At 41.7% G+C, this 15,814-nt stretch overlaps 1 protein-coding gene across 2 annotated transcripts in view; it reads left to right on the top strand.

Annotated features, from left to right (window-relative positions):
- Positions 1 to 1,255: 1,255 nt before the first annotated feature.
- WWP1 (WW domain containing E3 ubiquitin protein ligase 1) overlaps positions 1,256 to 15,814 on the top strand; it is a 157,707-nt gene continuing 143,148 nt past the window's right edge. For both annotated transcript variants that reach the window (XM_067553523.1, XM_067553522.1), the window contains exon 1: positions 1,256 to 1,484. The gene's annotated coding sequence lies outside the window, so the exon portion shown is untranslated. The remainder of the gene's footprint in view (positions 1,485 to 15,814) is intronic.

Genomic DNA, 15,814 nt, shown 5'->3' with positions numbered 1-15,814 from the left:
CTACCACTTTCCCTAGTTAAGAGAGACCCTACTTTTCTGTTCTATCCTCTAGAAAGATTTGGTCTAAAATATTTCTTAAAGGTGACCAGCAAAAGATTTTTTTAAGAATCTCTGGCTTATTTTTCCCATTGGGTCTTCATAATGCCTAAAGAAAGCCTTAAAAGTGTTTGTGTGTGTGTGTGTTTTTTTAAACTTCAAAATGGCAAATATTTAATAGCAAATACTGGGGGTCTTGCTCCTTAATTTAAAGAGCAAAGTGTAAAATCTCTAATGAATGAGTCCATTCCAAAGGCCTTATCTAAATACAAAAGTTAAAGTGGTATAATACTCTTCCCCGCTGCAGGAGCAGTTGCATCAGTACAAGGGCTTATACCAGTACAACTGATTCCCTTATGGAAAATAGAATAAGCTGTACTTGTATAAGCACTCTTATGCCATTATAACGGTCTCTACACTAGGGGCTGAATTGGTAAAACTATGGGGACTGTCTCTTTATGCTGTTTCTATATAGCACAACGGTCTGGTCTGTGACCCTGGCTCAACTGTCAGTCCAGTAATGCTTGGTAAAAAGTCAAACCTCTCAACCAAAATTGTAAGCCTGGTACAAAATATATGTGCAAGACTAGGCCTAAGCTACATCCAGTCCCTTACCTGGGACTCAGCTTTCACTCTTCTGTAATGTCACTAGTATCTTTGCAGGGCAAAAATGACACTTCATATAAAACACCCCCAACACACACTAACATATTACAGCTGCTGGAGGCCCTTCTGCAACAGCCAAGCTCTACAACACTCAGTCGCTGGAAGTGGCGATATGGTTTACCCCTATCCAAGGGGCAAGAAGACAGAGGCAGGCACTGGGCAGCTATTAGCTGGTGAACCAAGTACAAGGTACCAGGGCCCACTGGCTTAGGGCCTCGCCCAGCAGAGAAGCTGCTTGGTCCAGTGCCTCCAAACGGCATCGCTGCCCCATGCCTACGCTCGCCCTTTGCCAACTGGATCACGCCAGCGTGATCAGGAAACCCACCGACCTCTTGCTCCCGTCTACACAGAGGTTGATTCAGTCGCTGTTCACCCTCTGGCAGCGTAATTGGTTCAGCCCGGGGCACTTAGTAAACACATTAAACCCTCGTCCCCTCCTTTCGCTGGAGACTAGAGGTTGCCTCAACCCTCCCCCCCAGAGAAGTTGGTTCAGGCCGGGGCCTTTGCAGGCGGTAGTAGCAACTGCGGCTCTTACAAGTTCCTGCTCCTTCGGCAGGCGCGCGCCGGCGCTTCCACGTGCGCGCGCCGCGGGGTCCAGCGGCGTGTGCTGGCAGTTGGGGGCGCGCGGCGGCGGCTGGCGTGGGGGAGGAGGTTGTTGTGCGCGAGCCGCCTATGCCTCCGCTGTGAGATGGCATCATTCCGTGCGGCGGAGCGCGGGGCGGAGGGGTGAGGAACCGCGGCGGCGAGGCGGCGGCGGCGGCTTTCGGGCTGCGCGGGCCACGGTAAGGACAGAAACAGGCTCTGCCGCAGCCGCTGCCTTGGGAGTCTGGCCTGACAGCCCGGCTGGGCGAGGAGACGGGCGGCTGCGGGGCCCCTTCTCGCCTGCTCTGGGAGGGGAAGTGGACACGTTCTCCTGCCGCAGCTGTGAGGGCAGAGGGGGTGTCTCTGGGCAGACAAGCGCTGCCCCCTGTCACTGAGGCCGAGGGGGAGGGGGCGGCTCGGGTCAAAATGGCGAAGGGAGCTGTACCAAGGCTGCCCCCTTGGCCCTGCTGGGGGCGCGGTGGGGTGGCCGGTGGCCCAGGGCCCCTGCTCCGCTGAGGGTGGAGGGGAGGGTCTCTGTGGCGTTCAGTGTCAGGCGGGCGGTAACCTTGTTTGTTCCTTTCCTGGGCCTGGCTGGCTGGGGCTGAGCCCTGACCCGTGTCGGGGCTGACTGAGCGTATGGGAAGAGCGGTAGTCGCTGGAAGCAGCAGGGCAGTCGCAGAGGCGGCCCTTGTCTCTTTACCTAGAGAAGGGAAAGAGGTGGAGGAGGGGGAGATTGTTACATTTCTTTTTACCTTCCCTCCGCGCAACCAGAGTAGGGGACACCCCTTTCCCTCCGAAGATAGACGGCTATGGCCCTGCAGCCTGTCGTCCCAACTCTGCCCCCCATCCGCCGGGGAGATAGAGGGCTCCCATGCAGCGCGTGGTGGGGCTGGAGGATAGTTATTGCTGTTATTACTGCCCACGTTAGAGGTGCCTGGAAATCTTTTTCTCCTGCTGTGTAACGTCTGACTCGTTGAGTGGTTGATATTTTGATTTTAAAATCTCAGTAATTTAACAGAACATGCAGAAACTAATTGCTTTTATTTGCTGTGATGAGCCACTGTACATAGTGAATGTGTTCCAGTTACTGACTCCTGTCTTTATTTTAAAAACAAAATAGGTAGCTACATTTAACTACACTGTAAAGACACTAATTTTGCTGTACATCCCATTACACAAGCATTTATTTAAAACTGTCTATCAAAGTAAAAGATAGACAAACTTAATACATGAGTTTGTTACAGAGTGCTTAAATCTTTAACAAAGTTATACAGATATCCCCAAAAGCTATTTTCATATTTCAGTCATGATCCCCTGTTCATATGGAAAATAATCAGAAGGCTATTCTTGGGTAGAAATCCAGGTTTCACAATTATACTACAATTGGCTCACTAGATTCTTCTGTCATATATTTAATATATTATTTAACATACAAATGGATGAATAGCACTTCCAATAAAAAACAATTCAGCCTTATATTTTGCTTGTGATACTAACACTTTTAAATTGACTGATGGCCTGTTACAATTTTTCACAAATTCCTTGAGGTTTTCAGTAAATGGAATTTGATAAACCAACCAGTATGAACCACTCAAGTTAGTCTATATATGAACTCACTTCATGTATTTCAGTGTTTTTACTAAATTATGATCAAATGAGGTTTGAGGACTTGCACAGAATGAGAACTTCTCATGGTTTTTTATTTATTTATTTTGGGGTGGTGTGGTGGTGGGTGTTAAACACCTTTCAAAATTACAGTAATTTACTTAGGAATGAGTCTAAAACGTGAGTGAAATAAATGAAAAGACCAAAATAGGTTGAACTCCTGTTGCTTCTAAAACCAGTTGAATTTTTAGCACCCTTATGCCATTACCTCTCTTCTCCATGTGGTGGTGTGTACTAAACATTATGCTTCATTATAATGGTCTGATCTTGCAAATGCTACTGGATACGGTAGTGCTTTGAGAGTAGCTTTTGTGCCCAGTAATGTTTTTAGGATTATGCAGTTATAAGTATGAGCATAATGCATATGTCAAAAGCTATTCAGATATGTAAGCATTTGCAGATTCTAGGGTCTGCCCACTTGGAGCAGCTTGCTGGTTGTGGTCTTCGGTTTGTATCTTTAAAGTTTAAAGGATATTTTGAAGTAGTAAAAGTAATAGTTTTTAGAGTCTGACACTAAAAATATATTAATGAAACAAAGAAAATGTAAGGAAACTTGCACCATTTTGAGACTAAACTTAAAATGAATTCTGTTTTGTTGCCCGTGCTAGCAGGGGCACTGGAAGAATCCCAGATAGAGATGATCTGCTGCTCCTCAGATTCTGGAAGGAGCCATAGACACATAGTGGTCCTGTTGTTCTCCGCTAGCCTTGTCCTTGATCGCTCTCCTGGCTCTGTGAAACATACTGAAAGAGGAAGGAGAAATACCTGCCTGTTCTGTTGCCCCTTCCTCCTTCTCAGTGTTCTGTGCAAGGATGCTGACTTGGAACACCCTCCCAGTCACCTTCCTCCATCTCTCCTGAAAAGGAAATGGTGGAGGCTGAGAAAGATCTTCTTAACCCTTCCACTGTTTCTCTTATTGTGGCCAGACCAGGAGTCCAGAAGGTGATTCATCCTCCCACTTCTTTGCTTTCCTTTCAAACTCTTGCAGTATCAATAAATGACGTAAAAATTAATTTTAATTTTAATATTTAGAATTTCATAAATTAAACTGGCTACAAAATAAAAATGGATATAAATTTAGAATCAAAACTAGGTGTTAAATGTTCCTTTAAAATACCCATCCTAATACATACTTGACTAGGATGCAGAAAATGAAGCCAACAGAAAAAAGGCAAACAACTTTAAAAAACGGCTTAGTTGTAATTTCAATACCTTACTTGACCAACTTGGTAAGCAAATATGCCACTTTTCCATTCAAGCTGAAGACAAAACAATGATTGCACCAAAATATGAACTCTGTTAATAGGAATACTGTTCCATAGCATTTTACCAGTATTGCCTTCAAGTATGAAAATTATAAGTTAAATCTCCTTTTAAAACTCAGATGTACTGTTTGTGTAATTTTTTTGCATGCCTGTCCTTCAAAGTCTTCTCTCTCCCCCTTCCCTTGTTTTCCAGAGGTGTCGGTCATGTTACTCAGTGCACTGTTAACCACTCCACTTTTTAACAACTGACATTTTCAGAAATTCATAGAGGTTTTCATTGGGTAGTTAAGACAGGGCTTGAAATATCCAGTTGCCAGTGATAAATTAGAATTTTTTTGGCCTAAGTGGGGTCCTAACCTATTAGCTTTGGCAAAATGTAACCTTTCACTTAATAAAAATTAGATTTATAGCCTTTCAATTTGCATATGCAATAGATGCAGTGCAATCTTTTTAAGTTTGAAGACAGGCAGCACCAGTGCTACAGCTGCTGTTTATAGCTTTTCCAAAAAGTGGAATGAAAGTAATAGAACTGTAGCCAGTTTCGCTAGTTTCATTGCTGGTCAGTGTTCTAAATAGCAACAGTTAAACTAATAAGACTCCTTCCATTTTCACTCTGTTGCATTTTGTGAAAGCCATAAACCAGAGCCACCAAATTCATTTTGTACAGGTGGCTGAATTCCATGTTTAACTTTGGTTCGTGGTTGAGAATATAAGCTCTGGGCTACATACAATCCTAAATCCACAGCCAAACTCCTAGAGATGGCAGTGGTAGAGTTTCACAAAGAACCATAGTAGAATATGGCCGTGTGTTGTAAATAAACTTTTATTTTTATTTGTTTTAGTGTTTTATCGTCATATTCCATAAGAAGGATTTTATGCTCTGCTTTAGGATCGCCATTGATCTTGTTTTTTCTGCCTTCACCATCCTTCTTTCCTTCCCTGTTTCCTGTCTTCACTCATTTTTCTTCTGTATCTCTTTCAAAATCCCACCGTTTGTCTTCCTATCAACTCAGCTGATCAGTAGTGTGATAGTTAATGCTGACAAGTTCCATGATTATTGTTCATTGGCGCTAACTCTTCAATGTAATAAATGGCAGCAGGGAGTTCACATCTCAGTCATTATTTTGTGCTGTCTGCAGACTCTCAAAGGCAACACTATATTAGTTACATTCATGTTACATTTGGATAGCCACCTTTCCCTCACCCCATCTCAAAACTTTTTTCTTAAATGAGACGTAGATTTTTTTTTTTTCCCTCATAAACTCATGACTTGCAAGCCAAGTACTAGACATCCGGCTATAAAAAGAGATGGTATTTACAAAGGCACACCACCAAAGGCAGTGGACGTCACACCACCACCTCACTTGGAAAAAAGCTCCTTCCTACAAGGAAAAAAGGTACTCTAAGAGAGTTGTTCAGCATCAAAGACCTATAGAAAAGGTGAAGCCTATAAGCGTGCTTTGGGGGCACCCTCAAGGAATCCCAGCACCTTCCCCTTTTTCAATAGCAAGGAGTGACTGGGCTTCTCTCCAGGCCTTTGCTGTTGGACATGCTAGGTGGGGGAATCCCTTCATCTTCTGTATCAGTCTCTGGCTAGTAGGTGTCTGATGTGTTTTTGAGACCTGTTTTAATATATGACTTTATTAGAGCTTATTGCTTTTAGGGCCAAGCAAGGCAGAAACTGTTATTCCTAAGAAATTATCCAAACCATATGTCAGTTTACCACCATTTTATAACCTTGAGTGTTTATCCATAGAATAGTACTACTGATTCCAAGGAAATTGCACTCTGATATAAGAGTACATAAGAGCACTACTGTTTTACTGTGAGAAGTGCTAGCATTAAGTGAAGAGGAAAAATTAGTGTTTTGAAAAAGATTCTTGAGAGAAACCTTTCATTCTACTATTATTTCTGGATAATTAGTCTTTAGAAAAGCTCTGGGCCAGATGACATTTGACCTTCATTAATAAATGATTACAGGCATAGGTGTGGTGATCACATATACCAATGTGATCCCGGCAGCCATAGAAATATAACAACTTTTCTGCTCCCCCTCACTTATTCTTGTTTCAGATAAACCCTTTCATCTTGTCTCTGCACTGCTAAAGAAATCATGAAACACTGTAATTTGTGAAAACACCTTTTAGTTTCAGTAATGCACTGTTTTTTCAATTATAAAAAAGCCATCAAAATCAAATATGCAGATGGTCATGAACTGATATGCACTTTATAATTGCCACAGCGTTTATTCTTCAAACTTAGCGTTTCTGGATGAAACTCCCATTATTAAAACAGCAATGATTCTTGAACAGAGATGCTTGATTCAAAAACCTTCAGGAAAAAAAACACCAAAAACCCTGAAGTGAAGCACATGCTTGATAACATTGTTTATCTGTTTTGTGGGCTTTTTTTATTATTATTTTTTCCCCACTGTTACTAGCATTTTTCTTGTTCAATGAATGTATTCAGGACACAAGACTTTGCTTGCATTCCTTCATTGCTTCAGCACTTGGGGTCTCAGTAAATGTAACTAGGCAGTAAGAAGAATATGACAAATTCGTACTGAACCACCCTCAATACCTCTTTATTAGCAGAGAGGAGGTTGATTGCTGCCGAATCATTATGCCATCCTGGTAGTCTTTTGACTCTTGTACCAAGATCAGCTACTGCCATCTAAAACTAGTCCTGTTTCCCTGGCTCAAGTGTCTCAGTTAGAATAAAAACAGGACTGGCCCAGAGATGGGTACTAAAAATGATTAAAATAATGAAGATTTCTACATGTGTGAAAATATTAGTACTTTTTAGTTTAGGGGGGAACTAAATAAGAGGGAACATGGTAGAAGTATACAGAATGAGTGAAATAGAGAGTACACTGTCCATCCTTCCTTCTTCTTTCTCATAAAACTAAGAAAAAGAGGACATTCAATGAAATTGAAAGGCAACAGACTTAAAACTGCAAAGTAAATACTGTTTTACATAATGTATAACCTGTGAAACTCATTGCTACAAGATATTATTGAGATCAATAGACATAGTAGGGTTCAAAATAAGGATTAGATTTTTATGTAAATATAATAAAGATAACCTGCAAATTAAATAAAATAGGATTAAAAAATTAGGAATATAGTGCCCTCCTATTTCAGGGGATAAATAAACCTCTTACGGGGTGAGGAAGAAACCTTTCCTGGGGGCATGTTACTCCACAGTTGTGCAGGATATCTTGCATTTCTGCTGAGGCATCTAGTGTTGGCTGCTATCAGAGAGCATTGCTATTCTGATCTATTATAGTGATTCCTGTATCAGAACTTTTTGTTTAAAAGCTGATAATTCAAAATGCTCCAAAATCCACATACATATTCAGATTCTTGTCAAAACTGTCACTCCACATAAGGCCCTGGGTAGAGAGATAGGAGTAATGTGGGATCATTTGGTCAAAAATTTCTTCATATACAGTCCCCACCATCTACAATAAGTATATGATTTTAATATTCAAAGTGCTCTAAAACCCTTCTGCATATGGAGAGTGTCTTGAAAAATGGTATGCAACAAAAGATGGTGGTTGGACCTTGTGATGTAAATTAGGAATAACTTGGTCAAGGGACCCCTGAGGTGCTGCAACTTTCTCTCTCCCTCCCTCAGCCCCACATGGACTGTGTTTAATTTACAAAGTCCTCTATAGTTTATATGCATAGAGAATTGTCTTGAAAAATTGATGTACTGAGGCAGGGGCTGGGGTAGAGATTGTGGTGCAGATTTTGGTGTCATTTGTTTAAGGGGTTTCTGAGACAGGTTCTCCCCAGATTGAGCTGCTTTTAACGTTTTCAGATTCTATAACTTTCTTTCTGCAGAGCTAAAAACTAAGGTGGTTGATCCTCATAAAGTGTACAGCTAGACTATGTTAAGCTTAGATACTCAATGGTAACTAGAACCAGCTTACAAATATTTCAAAAGTTACTGTACTACAAATACTTCGGTACATCAATGTGCATTTCTGTAAGCAATCTGTGAGCCACTGCTTCCTTAGGAATATTTTGGAGTGATGCACACTGAGCAATGTATTCCCATGGTGGCTCAGGGGAACAGGCACTGATTCTTGAACTGAATCCTCTTCTTGGGAAATATGCATGCTGTGCATGTTAGTGCTATCAAATTGCCTTTTGCTTGGTGTCAGGCCACAGAGGGACTCCTTTTGGAAGTGTGAGTGGAATGTGCAATATTGAAGAACTTCAGCATGTCACAAGTATATCTCCACTACCATCTATCTGTCTGCCCAAGAGGCACTCCAGGACAGTTTGCACACTACTAGCTGGGATGTGAAACTTGGTATGGTTGTATGGGATGAGCTGTCATGGAAGGGACTAACTGCCATAGAGACGCTAGTGCCAGAGAGGCTGGTGCAAGAGTTCCAGACAGGACAAATCAGTTCTATGCCAGGAGAAGGTCACTGAATTCCTGCTAGGTTGAACTAGGCATGATGGGCCATGTCTGTGCTGGGAACAGGTATGATTAAATGCCATAGACAAATACTGAGGCCTGGTCTACACTTCAGTTAGGTTGACATAGGTCTACTTTTGTCCAGTTTGCTATGCACATGGCTACAGTTAAATTTGTCTCCTGCTCATGTAAGTAGCCCATTACAACAATGCAGTAATACTTCCTTGTCAAGCGGTACAGAGCCATGGTTGACCTTCTGAAGTTGGAGTGTGAGTGTAGATGGTGCATTAGTTGTGTTGACCCTAACAATCTTCCATCATCTGTCCTCCCAACCCCCTGTCCCCATTACTGCTCTGGTCACAATTTTGAACTCCACTGCCAAGGGCTACAGAGTCCAGAAGCCCCTTTAAAATCACTGTGTTTTTTTAAATGCTTTTCCTTATTGCCTACCTTGTTGAGCATATCTAGCAGCTCACCTTTTGTTGTGTGGATCACATCTCTATATACACAGAAAGCTACTAGATGTACTCCTGCCTGGAATAGGCAAGAAATATTGGATCTGCTTGGCTTGTGGGGAAAAGAGGCTCTGCAAGCACATCTACAGACTGGCCATAGAAACATCATCTATGAGCAGATTGCACAGGGGATGATGGCAAAGGTGCACAACAGGGATCAGCAGCAGTGCCACATGAAAGCAAAGGAAGTCTGCTACCAGTATCACATAGCGAGGGAGGGCAACAAGAAATGTGGTGATGCCCAGCAGATCTGCTTCATTTACAATGAACTGCATGCTGTACCTGGCAGTGACCCCCCACCAACATTCCACAAATGACTGTGGGTACCTCAGAGGAACCCAAGATGGAGACCCCTGCCATGAACAAGGGGGGAAGTCATGGCAGGGGATCTGAGCCATGCTACGAGCTAGGAACTATTTGACATTCTGCAGGAGTCTAGCCAGATGAGCCTACTGACGAAAGGGAAGGGAACTCAGGTAAGGGTATACATGCATTAATCCTTGCAATGTTTGTTTTCTTATTTTCCTTTCCCTCAATCCTCATCTGTTCCTTCACCTTTCTTCCCCAGGCCTTTATTTGCTATTTAAAAATGGCAACATGTGAATGGTAGGGCAAGACAAGAGGTATTGACTTTTCATTGTTTTACTGGTATAATATTAGAAAATAAAAAGGGTTGTATGGCAATCCGGTTAAACAACCCACTTCAGATCTGTGTCCTGTACTCAAGTAGAGGTAGAACAAATGGGCATCTGCTTTTTGATTTTTTGGCTTGTTGGGCTATGCAGGGATGTGTGCAGAGTACTGTTTACCAGAGTAAGGATGTCTTTTATCCTTCTGAGAGATCTCGATGAAACTTTTCGGGAGAGGATTACAGATTTCTAGGGATGGCAGCCTTGTTTCTTCCACCACAATAAGACCCTTTCCTGTGCCTCTCTGATCAGTTAGGCAGGCACCATTGGAGTAAACAAGTTATCAGCATTTGGGCAGTTTCAGGATGCAAGTAGCAGCTGGGCTCTCTGTGAAGCCTTTGTCATCCTCAGGAATGAGATATTCGCCAAAATCATTGCTTGTGAAAATAGTGCCAATATGTTCACTGACATTTCCTTATACCATATTCAAGAAGGGTGCCTAGCTTCATATCATGCAATAGAATGCTCCTCCTCTTAGTGATACCATACATATCATGATTTGAGCTGGAGAGCATTGCAGAAACTGGGCACTCTAAAGCCAAAGTGTCAATAAGCATTTATTAAAGGTATTTATTGGACTAATGTAAAGGAAGTTTTAAGACTTACCTTTCACTTTCTGATGCGACTAAATCTAACAGTGTATCTATCTGTTTTTATCAGCAACTTTTTGTGTGCTGGCTTAGAGGGGTTACCCCTTCACATCCACTGAATGTCTAACCCTCATCATGAGGAGAGAGGAAACTATGGAGGATATTGGTCCACAAGATCCTTCAAGCCACAGTTCCCTGGGACAGTGATCAAAGGTGTTGGGATGTCCTTCAGAATGCAAACGAGGAGAAAGACAGAATGGAGAAAGCCATTGCTGCAGGACAGGCAAAAGCACTGAGGGGGGTACATCAGGAAATGAGCCAGGAAATAATGGGATTGCTCAGGCAACACTCTGCAACATTTGTGCTTATGACTGATCTACTATCCCAAAGATCCTTCACTCAGCAGCTAGCAGTCCTTGAAGAACTCCATGGCTGCTGCTCTCTACAGCCCTCAACCTTCCAAGTTGCAGGGTGCTGTACATCCTTACTTCTACCAATCCACGCTGGGGGACAACATGGAGAACTATTAGTGTAATGTGCTGCAACTTGTTGAAACCACAGGTGAGTGTGTATGTAGCCACAATGCACTGCACTGAACCATTTACATCCATGGACATAAATGTTTATTGTTTGCTTCCATTTTCATTTGGGATTGTTGACAAAAGTATTTCTTAACGTTGTGTGTATTTGTACTTTAGTTTTGTTAACTGCTGTTTTGCACACAATAAAGTTCTATTTTTGTAAAGCCAGAATATCTTTATTAGTTCACATCGAGCATTGCAGAATACGTAGTGGAAGACAGTGTGCTAACCCAATCAATAAATGCACACCAAGCATTACAGAATTCATAATGGCATGAAAAGACCCTTCCAATGTATAATGTGAAATACAGAAAGCAGGTACTATTTCTTGAAAGTAACCGAGAGTTCTACTGTGGCTGACTGGTAAAATGCTCTTTTAAAGCCTCCCTCAGCCACACAATTCCATGGTTGGCTCTTCTAGTAGCTCTGTGTCTCACTAGTCAAATTTAACAGACAGACAGTCAACCTAGTACCTCCATCCTGGCAATGATTTTTTCACTCACAGATGTTACGTGGTACACAATGTGCAGCTATAACCATTAGGATGTTTTTCTCACTCAGATCAAATCAAGTGATTAAACAACACCAGCGTCTCTTCAGTTTATTGACGGTACACTGAACAGTCATTCTGCACCTGCTGAGCTGGTAGTAAAACTAGGACTGTCAAATGATTTAAAAGAAAAACAAGTAATTAATTGTGAGATTTTAAAAAAAGTAATCCCGATTAATCACAGTTTTAATTACACTGTTAAACAATACTAGAATACCAATTTAAATTTATTATGAATAGTATTTTTCAATTCACCTCATTCAAGTCCAGTCAGGCCTATTTCTTGTTCAGCCATTCACTAAGACCCTGTCTACACTTACCTCCAGGATTCGGCGGCAGTCGACGGGAGTTACGCAAGCTATGCAAAAAACTTTCGTAACTCCCGTTGACTTCTGGGCTCCTCTTCTGCATGCCGTCTTCACTGCGCTGACGCAGCGCTACGCCACTTCCGAAGGTGGTCTTAGTATGTCGATTTCTGGATCGATTGAGTGAGCGGGTCTGCACTGACCGCTCAGTCGATCCAGAGAAATCGATCTGACGGCAGCGACTTTGCTGCCATCAGTGTAGCCTTTGACAAACAAGTTTGTGCACGTTTCCGGGAGAAAATGCTGCCAGCTTCTTATTTACACTGTCACCTGAAAGTGAGAACAGACCTTCACATGGCACTGTTGTAGCTGGCATTGCAAGGTGTTTATATTCCAGATATGCTAAGTGTTCGTATGTCCCTTCCTGCTCTGATTTGTAGGCTCTAAAGTTTTACATTGTTTTGTTTTGTTTTTGAGTGCAGTTATATAAAAAAATAAAATTCTACCTTTTTAATTTGCACTTTCACGATAAAAATATTGCACTACTTAGTATTTTTAGTTCGCCTCATACATTTCTTGTTTCTTTTTTACAGTGCAAATCTTTGTAATAAAAATAATATAAAATGAGCACTACACTTTGTATTCTGTGTTGTCATTGAAATCAATATATTTGAAAATGTAGAAAACATCCAAAAAAAGTTATAATAAATTTAAATTGGAATTTTATTGTTTAACACGATGAAAACTCCAATTAATTACGTCTATTTATTAATCTAGTTCATTTGTTTTATATTAATTGCATGCATTAACTGCAATTAATTGACAGTCCGAAGTAAAACTTTGACGCTTTGAGGTGGCAAGTGTATGGAGCAAGGGATAGGCTGGGTCCCTCAGAATCACTTTTGGCATTTCAACATCACCAGTGGTAATTCTCCAGTTGGGAAAGAATGGCCCCGCTTACAGTTTTTTGAAAAGTTCTATGTTCTTAAAGATATGTGTGTCATGTACTTTCCCTGACCAGCCCACACTGATATCAGTGAAGCTCCCCACATAATCCATTAGTGCTTGCATTACCAAAGAAATGCAACCTTTTCTGTTAATGTACTCTGTGGCAAGCTGAGCTGGTGCCAAAAGAGGAGTACCATCTATCTCCCCACCGCAGTTTAATAACCCCATTGTTGCAAATCTGTCCACTATTTCCTTTACATACTGAGTTAATGGCCTTACATACACATTGGCCATTTCAACTCCCAAATAATTGCCTACTGACCAATAGCAATACGGTGTTCCAAGTTTCTAGAACTCCATAGCCACTCACTTCTCCACTGTTCCTGCGTCTCCCATTTTGGTACAACTGTGCTGGAGGACTGGGGTGAGCTCAGTATACAGCCCCAGGAATGTGGCCTTTCGCATCCACAAGTTCTGCAACCATTGCTTGTCATCACAAACCTACATTACAGTGCGGTCCTACTAGTCCAGTGCTCATTTGTCAGGCCCCATCATGTCTCTCCAGCGTGTGATACTTTTCCATGAACACCAGCTACAACCTGGGATTGTTTTTTTGCTGTCTATCAGCATTCAGTTATTGTGCTCAAACATCTTTGTGTTGTAGTCCTTATTGTAGCAGGACTTCCTCAAGCTGTGCAAATACTAGACAATTGTATGTCCTGTATTAGAAAAGCAGAGGGAAGCTGTGGTGGGCTCTACAGGCTCCATGCTTCTAGAGAGAGGGCAGACACTGAAAAGTGCTGTGTGGGACTGTGGGAGTTTTAAAAAAGATGCAAAAACTGTGGGATGTGGAAAGTGGCATGGTGGAAACTTGACCTCTAGCTCCCAAAAATCCCAGGATGACTTGATTCTATCCCACAAAGCACTGCAAAAGTTTTCCAAAAGGCATTGCACTGGACTGTAGCGCAGGTCATGCTGGGCTACCTGTCTGGGGTGTGCTGCACTTTACATTGATGTAAGCTCTCCTTCTAAGACTGCAACACCAATGTGAGAAGCCATGGGTATGTACCTACATTGTATGACACACAAACTTCATCAGGTGTACACTGACATTAACTTGCATCAATTAAATTTTGTAGTGTAGACATGTCCTGAGATTGCAGTGGGGAACTGAGAGAATGGGTATTCTCAGTGCATGCCACAGGCACATGGAGCTGAGATTGGGAGAAGATGAATGGAAACACCCATTACATTGATTAAAGCAGTTCACACCTCTGAGCTATTGTTTCAGTCTATAGTCATAAGAATGGTCATCCTGCGTCAAACCAATGGTCCATCTAGTCCAGTATCCTGTCTTCCATGAGTGACCAATGCCATATGGTTCAGAGGGAATGAACAGAATAGAGCAATTATAAAGTGGTCCACCCCCTGTCATCCAGTCCCAGCTTCTGGCAGTCAGAGGTTTAGAAACACCCAGAGCATGGGTTTTGCCCCTTATCATCTTGGCTAATAGCCATTGATGGATCTATCCTCCATGACTTACCTAATTCTTTTTTGAACCCAGTTACTCTGTTGGCCTTCACAACATCTAGCAATGAGTTCCACAGGTTAACTGTGTGTTGTGTGAAGAAGTACTTATGTATGTTTTAAATCTGCCACTTATTAATTTCATTTGGTGACCCCTGGTTCTTGTGTTATGTGAAGGAGTAAATAACACTTTTTTCTCCACACCATTCATGATTTTTATAGACCTCTATCTTGCCTTCGTCCCTTAGTCATCTCTTTTCTAAATTGAACAATCCCAATCTTTTGAATTTCTTCTAATATGGAAGCTGTTCCATATCCCTAATAATTTTTAGTGCCCTTTCCTTTTTCTAATTCTAATATATCTTTTGAGATGGGGTGACCAGAACTACACACAGTATTCAAGATGAGAGGAAACCATGGGTTTGTATAGACGTATTATGATATTTTCTGTCGTATTACCTATCCCATTCCTAACATAGTGTTAGCTTTTTTTGACTGCTGCTGCACATTGAGCAGAGTTTTTCAGAAAATTATCCATAACTCCAAGATCTCTGGGTGGTAACAGCTAATTTAGACCCCATCATTTTGTATATGTAGTTGGGATTATGTTTTCCAATATGCATTACTTGGTATTTATCAGCATTGAATTTCATCTGCCATTTTGTTGTCCAGTCACCCTGTTCAGAGAGAGATCTTTGGACTTAACTAAAAGTTACAATGTTAAGGTTGCCACCGAACAGCTGACGGGCTGGGCTGCTGCCCAACAGTTGAGAACAGCCTCCCTGGAGCAGCTGCCAGCCCCACAGCTCTGTTTTCCCTCCCTCCCCCAAGGTATTTTTAGTAAAAGTCAGGGACAGGTCATGGATTCCATTAATTTTTGTTTATTGCCTGTGACCTGTCCCTGACTGTTAAAAAATATCTGTGACAGAATCTTAACCTTATTTATTACTGTTACATTTATCAATTTGTTCCTGTATTACCACTTGAGTCTGGAACAGTTCCTCAGATTTGTCACCTAAAAAGAATGGTTCAGGTGTGGGAATCTTCCTCACATCCTCTTTAGTGAAGACTGATGCAAAGAATTAATTTAGTTTCTTTGCAGTGGCCTTGTCTTCCTTCAGTGCTCCGTTAGTACCTTGATCAGACAGTGGCATGCCTGATTGTGTTGACGGGTTCCTGCTTCTGATTTAGTAAAAGGAACAGCAAATTTTTTTTTTGTCTTTTGCTAGTTGCTCTTCAAATTCCTTTTTGGCCTGCCTAATTATACTTTTATGCTGAGTTTATGCTTCTTTCTATTTTCCTCAGTATGATTTGACTTCCAAATTTTAAAGGATGTCTTTTTGCTTCTACCAGCCTCTTTTGCTTTGTTGTTTAGCCAGGAAGACATATTTTGGTCATCTTACTGTTTTAATTTGTTGTTGTTTGGAGTATACATTTAGTTTGAACCTCTATTTTAGACAG

This window comes from Emydura macquarii, unplaced genomic scaffold (genome assembly GCF_026122565.2).
Source record: "Emydura macquarii macquarii isolate MOO-44397 ecotype Brisbane River unplaced genomic scaffold, CSIRO-AGI_Emac_v2 contig_1477, whole genome shotgun sequence".
Lineage (NCBI taxonomy): Eukaryota > Metazoa > Chordata > Testudines > Chelidae > Emydura > Emydura macquarii.
Note: the sequence above shows the minus strand (reverse complement) of the source record. Positions and strands in the feature narration are given on the sequence as shown.